The 7,866-nt window shown below is 37.9% G+C and overlaps 1 long non-coding RNA gene across 1 annotated transcript; it reads right to left on the bottom strand.

Moving 5' to 3' along the window:
• Positions 1-1,452: 1,452 nt before the first annotated feature.
• On the bottom strand, positions 1,453-2,925 carry LOC129739290 (uncharacterized). The gene is made up of 3 exons (XR_008735805.1): positions 2,772-2,925; positions 2,583-2,713; positions 1,453-2,522 (listed from the first exon to the last, which is right to left on the bottom strand). It is a non-coding gene; the product is annotated as an uncharacterized LOC129739290 (long non-coding RNA).
• Between the last annotated feature and the right edge of the window lie 4,941 nt (positions 2,926-7,866).

Here is a 7,866-nt window from a genome sequence, read left to right as displayed (position 1 = left end):
ACGAGGAACCGAAAACAGATGAGGAACCAGAAACGACGAAATCGCCAGATGCTTCTATTTACAAGGCCTCTCTATGTTACTGGAACTCAACTGGAATTGCCTGCCGGAAATCCTGTCGATTTCCTCGTTGGATTCGCCAATAAGGGAATATGTAGAATGCCCATCACCATCATCAACACAAATAGCACAATCGTCGTGGGACGATAATTCTGGCGTTAACTTCCGGAAAGTCGTTTCACAGAATAGTTAGTTGGCATAACATATTATAATGAAAAATAACCGTTATGTCAAATAACCCTAAAGTCAAAACGGGACGAGCCAGATTATTTCCATTGGCAAACATTCAGCAAACAATAGGTAGTGTTTAAATTTACATTATTTCATTTCGAAATTAAATGAGTGATGAGTCCGGTGCGTGACTGCACTCGTTTTTGTGAAGGCTCGGGCTTTGGCCGCTATCAAGAATGCCAGTAACATAAACTGAAGCACAACAACTGATGGAGGAGGAAAATTGCAAGAATTTAGCCCTCAGCTCGAAGCTTCGTCAGTTGGAAAGCGAAAAGTGCCTTACTCCAGAAGCACCTGGAAGAGGAGGCCCCAACTGAAAACTGGAAGCCAATTGGAAGCGAAAGATGGAGCTGTAATATTGTCAAAAGTACCGAGACGAGAGTGCAGATTTAGCTCGATATGTTGCACTGCATGCAAACGCTGGGATCCCAAATATGTTATCAACTTTAATAACTGTTCGCGGAGCTCGAAACTACTCAGGCAAGCATTCTAAACGACTTTGGGGCAAATGGGGCGTTTCGGACCGGAGTGCAGGAAGTGTGTAGTCATCTTTAAAACATCAAGATGAAATGATGCGTTAGCAGGCTGGCCACTCATTCGGCAGAGTCGGGATTCAAAATCCTTCGGAATCGGTTCAGTGCTTATATGTATGCCATTGGAATGTTCCAGAATAATTGGAACCCATGTTCAGAAAAATGAAACTCAAAACTTCGAGCAACCCAACACTTTTTTAAACTATGGTCTATTTTGGTAACGATGTGCTTGTATGGATAAAATGGTGTCTCCCGTTTATCACTCAATTTCTGACGTTAATTCGCAAGTTGAAAGGTCTTAAAATATATCTAAACGAGGTTTTAAAATCAAAAAAATAAATGATTGCATGTCGTGAGCCGGAATACTATGTAAATAAATAAATAAATAAAATGATTGCACATTTAATAAGAATCAGTTTTACTAAATATACGCTTTTTATCATATTCATCAGGTCTATAGATTTTTCGATTAAACCAAATCCCCTCACTTTGATCAAAGTACCTACTTCTATTGATTAAAAAAAAAATAACCAGACTGTTTTATTTTTTATTTTTTCACGCTCTGAAAAAGTCCCAAACTTGTCCCGATTCTTTATTGTTCCGAAAATTGTTCATTTTTCTCATTGTGGTTTAGCTTTTTTTCAAATGTTTTATTGATTCAAAGATTGGTTTCCTTCTTCGGGCCCGAGGAAAGCCGCCTTATGTTCCAGTGAAAGATCCTGTGATAGACTTGGGCTACATGTTCGAAATATACCTTTTTCTAAAAGCTATTGATCTTCGTCTATAATTATTCTTATTTTCATATTTCCCTATATATTTCCCTTTTTCTTTAAAAGTGAATTAGACATAAGCCCACCATTGTAATCAAACAAAACGAGTTTGGCTCCTTAAAGCCTAAAGATATGAGCCGTTTCAAATAAAGAATTTCTAAAAAAAAAGATAGTTTTCTTTGTTATTTTGTTTTATTATTATTAAATAGGGAAAGCCCTTCTTCCGTGCCTCTTCTCCAACAGGCACAAAACACCATGAAAACAGATTAAAAATTCATTTAAAATTCATTTTCATAAAATTTTAATGCATTCCAGTGGGCGACTTATTGCTCTTAGAAGAAATATTTGGGACTATTCGTAGACTGTTTCGAAATTTTGAATATAATAATATAATATTCATTGGTTTGCTCTTCCTTAATTTTTTCTTCTTTTGTTTCCTCCCCATTAGCTAGATCGTATTGGAAACTAAATCGATCGGACCACCTTAAACCATGGAGAATTTTCACCGACTCCTGTCAGCCAGGTCGGGAGGCCGGACTCTTAGAGAAGAAACAACCGTATCTTCATTTTTCTGGTTCTTGGCGGCGGTCCCGATTCGGGTTGAACTCATGGTCCAGATCAAAATCGGTTATCTCGAACCATTTGTAATTTTCTTCGCTAATTGATGAACCATTTCCCATGTCGACGCACTATCATCGGCAGGCATTCATTTAAAAGCGAGAAAATTTGGATTGTAATTCAGCTAATTGCTGTCAAACCTTAGCCCAATGGTGGTGTTATATGTATGTAGTTCTGGCGTTATGGTGTGTGTTTTGGCACCCACCATATCAGCCACAGGCCCTTGGGAACCTATCGAATCGGTTCTGATCTACACCGAGGTCTTCGGCCAAAGTAGCGCCGTATGGCAGTGTAAGATAAGACAGTCCAGAACCTAAAACGAGATAAAGCCGTCACTCGCGACTGGACAAAACACATTGACTCAACAACTTACCTAAACATTTCATCCGATTAGATGCACTTAGTCATTTCCGATTGGGCCTTTACTAGTGGATATTACTTTATACATCAGCCATCGCCATGCAGCGTTCAGCACCATGTCACCTGAGACAATCGTACCGAAAGCTAAAATTTCTGGTGATATGATCACAATAGTACATGGCTACTGCTCGAAATCGCTCACCTAAATAAGACAGGAGCTGCGATACACGATATCCGAAGATTTGTTCCTGGCGACCTGAAGGGCTGAGTTTCTACCACCGGCACAACCAGATGCAGAAAGTCCATCACGGGAGCAGAAAAATTGGAATGCATTCAAATTTCAGCAGCCAAAAAAAATACACATAGTGAAAATTTCATGCGTAGCAAAACATTGATCACAAACAAAATGACCAGCAGCAGCTGTCACCGCATGCAGGATGACAAGTATATGTACTAAACCGTACTAGAAAATGTACACGCTCGCTCAGCGAAGCCCGGATCTAGCTTGTTTGCAAGATGAATTAACCCAAAAATCCACACCATCCTGCAAGCGTTCTTAATATATTTAGTACTGATCGCTGCCATCCTGCAAGTGTTCTAATAAATTTAGTACCGACTTTGGCATCCTGCAAAATGCACGCAGCCGGTCCACAAAACGTCAATGTCAATGTCAATCTGAAATATTTTGATCTCGATTTTGTTTTGTCTTGGATGTTCATAACATTCCTCTATCTTTCGGACTGGATGAGGTATAAAAGCTTTCTTGTTTCGATCCAGATGCGTTGTCTGAGTGCCGGTAACATACCAGGTCTCTGTCTATAACACCATGGAGTTGGCATCCGTAGCTACGTTTGAACGATTTAGCCGCAAATCCCAGCCTACCAGTCTCAGTAATTTAGGCACTCATAGCTCTGCTAGTGTAACTAATCCAACTTAGTTAGCCGGAGTTGTATAAGGATGAATATGTATCCCGGAACATCCTTCAAGATGTGAAACGGATGACGCAATAAAGAAAGAATTGAACATCTTGCCAAACTAAAGGAAGGCGCCAACTTCAAAATTCGGCAACTTGCTCCAACCCATCGAGCCGCAATTTCTCAATACCTAAAGTAATCAAGACGTTTCTTTAACTGTCCTAGTGATTCCAGATAAGAATTAAACTTTAATCTGTAATCCTCTTCTCCGGATACTAATCTCTTTCAATTTTCTTGCAGACATTGAGAATTTTAAACAAAAATGCTTTCCTGTACGGCTTGTGAAACAGCTGACCATCACACGGCGGTACAAAGCATCAGAAAGGCCTGCTACCGAACGTGGGCCAATTGAATGAATGAGAAGATTCATGGAAGGAGTGGCAGTATTAAAAAACGAACTACCACGAATCAAAATTACTGGACTACTCGATTTCCAGTCGATCAATCTTAATCTGTGTTATCTGTATAGCTGTGACCAAAAGTGTAACGGCGAACTTAGGGACGTGCTGCTTACGTTCCATTTCAGGTAAAAACCACAATCAATTGATTTATACCTATATATTCAGTGGCTTGAATTTTTTTATGCTGATGTAATGCAATTGAGGTTCTGGATAGTTGGAGTGCAAGTACAAATGAAGCAACACAACTGTAATCAGTGAACCCAAATAGTAATTATGAAAACTTTTTTTTTGTGCCCCAAAACGAGCTAGGCACCGGTCGACAGTTGCTTTGCAGCCTAGCTCCTGGTCAACAAATACTTAGGTTTATAAAAAAGTTCTAGTGAGCATGCCCGAAACATGGATTCGGTGAACTGAAAAAGCAAAAATGCACTTATATGCTAGTATTAATTATGCTTATAAACGAAGGTATGTAAATTTATCTCATTGCGTTTTCTGTAATAATGCTGCTTATTATTCTCAACGGATTATCTTAGCCATAATTCGAAGGTTTTCTGAATTGCACCTTTTTTTCAGAGGTTTGCATCGAAATGCAAACTAGTTCTTTATGTTCATATTTGTACATCTCTGATTTTTAAATGCTTTAATTAATACTTCAATATGCAAAGGATTTACATTTTTCAATCGATATTAGAACAAACCTCTTAATCCTGTTGAACAGAAAACTGACTCTTGTACGTCAATACAGAAGAGTTATCATACTTTTAAATCTTAAAGTGTTCTTATATATTATTAAGATTATTAGACACTTCACCACTCCTGGGGCATTCGGAGGTGTTTTTTTAATCAGCAGTCAAGTCTGCATAATCTCAATAGCATGTATCACTTGGCCTAAGTTTAAACGCAGCAAACGTTTCAATTCAACGAGTGTACTCATCAATAATTACGTGAGTTTGCCTCGCATCGAGACCAAAATTCAAACACGGGGTTTTTTGGCCTGGTCTGTTGATTCCTGATTTCAAATTTAGTAGCAAACGACAGAAAAAGTCATCATCCATATTACGTGTTCAACAATTTTACAATTATAACTTAACGATGCATATGAAAATGCATCTGTAAAGTGCTTAGCAATTGACATTCATTCACACTGCTCATAACATATTGTAAGTTGAGAGCGAAACGGAGTTCGTATGGGATCAGCTAGTAACTTTATAAGTTTTGCAGCTGGCAGCTTGTATGCTCTCCAGCCCAGATGAAAATTTTTCAATACTAAACCATGTGGAAACGGAAACCAAATACATATTTTAATTTACTTTCAGATTCTCAATGGAAACTGGTCTTCCGGATATGTTGTTCAACCACTGTGCTTTCATCGTCCATCGTTGTGGATGGCTAATTCACCTCGGACACGTGATGTATTATGACGTATGACTATGACTTGAAAAAATTGAGAAAAAGAATTGATTTTGATTCTGGTAATAAAATTTACGGGGCGACTAGTGAACGCTGCAGTAGTTCGAAATTAAAACAATACTGTATGAAATACATCAATTTTACATTTAATTTTGTTTAGGTACATTATTCCGTACCCCAGGTTGCAGTGGGTTAACGGCTGCTATGTGTGTATATGTTTGTGGAAATGATGGATCAAACTATCATTTTTCTCACAGGGCCTTTACATACAATCTTATCAAACATGGTTTCATAATATGACCTAAATTAGAAGGAGGTGCTGGAAATTTTTATTTAGGTAGTTTAAATTCAACGGTAGGATCAGAGACATTTTTCATGATTAATGTTGATACTTCAGTATGGCATGATTCGTTTGGTTAGGTAGTTAGTTTATTTTGTAAAAAACATGTATTGCGATGTTAGGTAAAGGTTATGGTATTCGCCTCGTGTATTTGCGGTTTATGAATTTCGTTGGCTTATTCTTAAATCAAGCATTTTACAAGAACTCAGGCTTATAGGATGGGAATGTTGTTTTCGAAGAATGTGATGATATTTCATATGGTAAGACGCTTTTTGCTTTTTTTATTTTATTTATTTTTATTATTATTCCCTTTTGGCAGATCTTCAAATTTTTATTTTGTTACGTTTGAAATTCATTTTAAGGAAGTAGATAATATTATCATTGTCTTATACAAGACAATGAGAAGGCGGACTCATTGGCTAAGGTGGGCGCGTTACAAGGTGAAATCTTTGAGAGGATAATAACTTATAATGAATACTTTTTAATATCTCGCACTTTAGCGATTAACGCTTGGCAGTCTAGCTGGGATGATACAATTATCCCTAAGGTTCCGACGAAGGCTTTGTTTGATTTTAACATGAGTCGCGATTTCATTCGCGTGGTTTCTCGGCTCATGTCAAATCACAACCGGCTTGACGCGCATTTGTTTCGCATACAACTAGTTACAAGCAATGTTTGTGTTTGTGGGGATGGCTACCACGACATTGATCATGTTGTGTGGACGTGTGAACGGTTTGATCGATCGAGGGCTTGGCTTCTGGATACCCTTAGGGCTCGATGTAAACTACCTGGTGTCTCGATTCGAGACATCTCGGCAAACTTTGATCTTGAATATTTGAACCCTATTTACAAATTTCTTAAAATGTCTGACTTGGTCGTCTAGTTCTCCTACCTTTGCTGATCCACCCCCTCCCCCCACCTCTGTATTTGTACCCTATTAATGTTTTCTTTGTCTAATTGATAGAGTAACCTTCCATCCGATGAGTTCGATAAACTCCACCAGAAGGCTGGCCAGAAAAACGACTACCTGGGGTAGCTACTGCAACCGCAGCTACAGAATGCCATCACCGAACGCAGATGGAAAATAGTTTTATAGTGAACCCTACACGTCCCCTTTCCTTTTCCAAACTAGAATCGAAGCTAACGTTGAGTCGCCGCGACTATTACGGCTCCCCCTCTACTAACATAGATTAATAAGTGATCCACTCGGCAAAATGAAACTTTATAAGTAAAATGCCTTAATAAACATACCTATGATTAAAAAAAAAAGTAGGTAACAAGATATATTTTAATAGAACTTCTATGTAGACTTATAAGTATAAGTACATACTATAGTATATTTAGGTTGTCAAAGAGGCTGACCACAATAAGTGATGAGGTTTTAGAAGAACAGCAACGTGCATTTCCTTTTAGACAATGTCAATCAAGCTATTGAAACTATATTTATTATTATTTTGAGCTTATTAGATGTTGATAGATAATATGAACTATGATTATATTTTTCTTTTTTTGTTTTATGAATTACTTTTCATGTACCTCTTAATTTTGAACTGATCATAACAAATGAGCTTCGAGTTAGGAAAACTCGAACAACCAAGCCATATCCTAACATTGGACCCTGAAGATGGTTTCGCATGATGTGGTTGTCATCCCAAGGATTTAATCAACACCTGAGGATGGAGTTCTATAACATGGTGAGGGCTGACCATTTTATTTTTAACTCTAATCTTTCCACCTACATTTCCTTTTCAGCATCAGCTACCCACAGCTTGTTTAGGATCATCATTATAAACCCTTATAAATCGTTTTGTGTAACCTAAATTCATGGCATTAGATGCCATTTAATTGTTATTGGCAACAAAAAACCTCGTAATGCTGGACAGTACAGAATCCATATTTTTGTTGACGATCACACAAAACATAGGTCCCAGAAGGTACTTTGTGGTTATTACCGGTGTGTATGGAAGCCATTATCATGTCAGTCGGAATAAACCAACGGTGCTCCCATCTAACCGATACAGGAAATGTAAGATGACCTATTAAAAAACTAAAATTGGTATATTTTATTGTGAAATGAACTTTTCAACTTACGTAAACTACTCCAAAATCCTGCTCCGTATATGCTTGACGATTAAACCAAATAAGGGCGTTTCGAGCAATGTTTCAATATTG

The sequence above is a fragment of the Uranotaenia lowii genome, chromosome 1, assembly GCF_029784155.1.
Source record: "Uranotaenia lowii strain MFRU-FL chromosome 1, ASM2978415v1, whole genome shotgun sequence".
NCBI lineage: Eukaryota > Metazoa > Arthropoda > Insecta > Diptera > Culicidae > Uranotaenia > Uranotaenia lowii.
The sequence above is the reverse complement of the archived record's forward strand: the minus strand, read 5'-3'. Positions and strand labels throughout refer to the sequence as shown.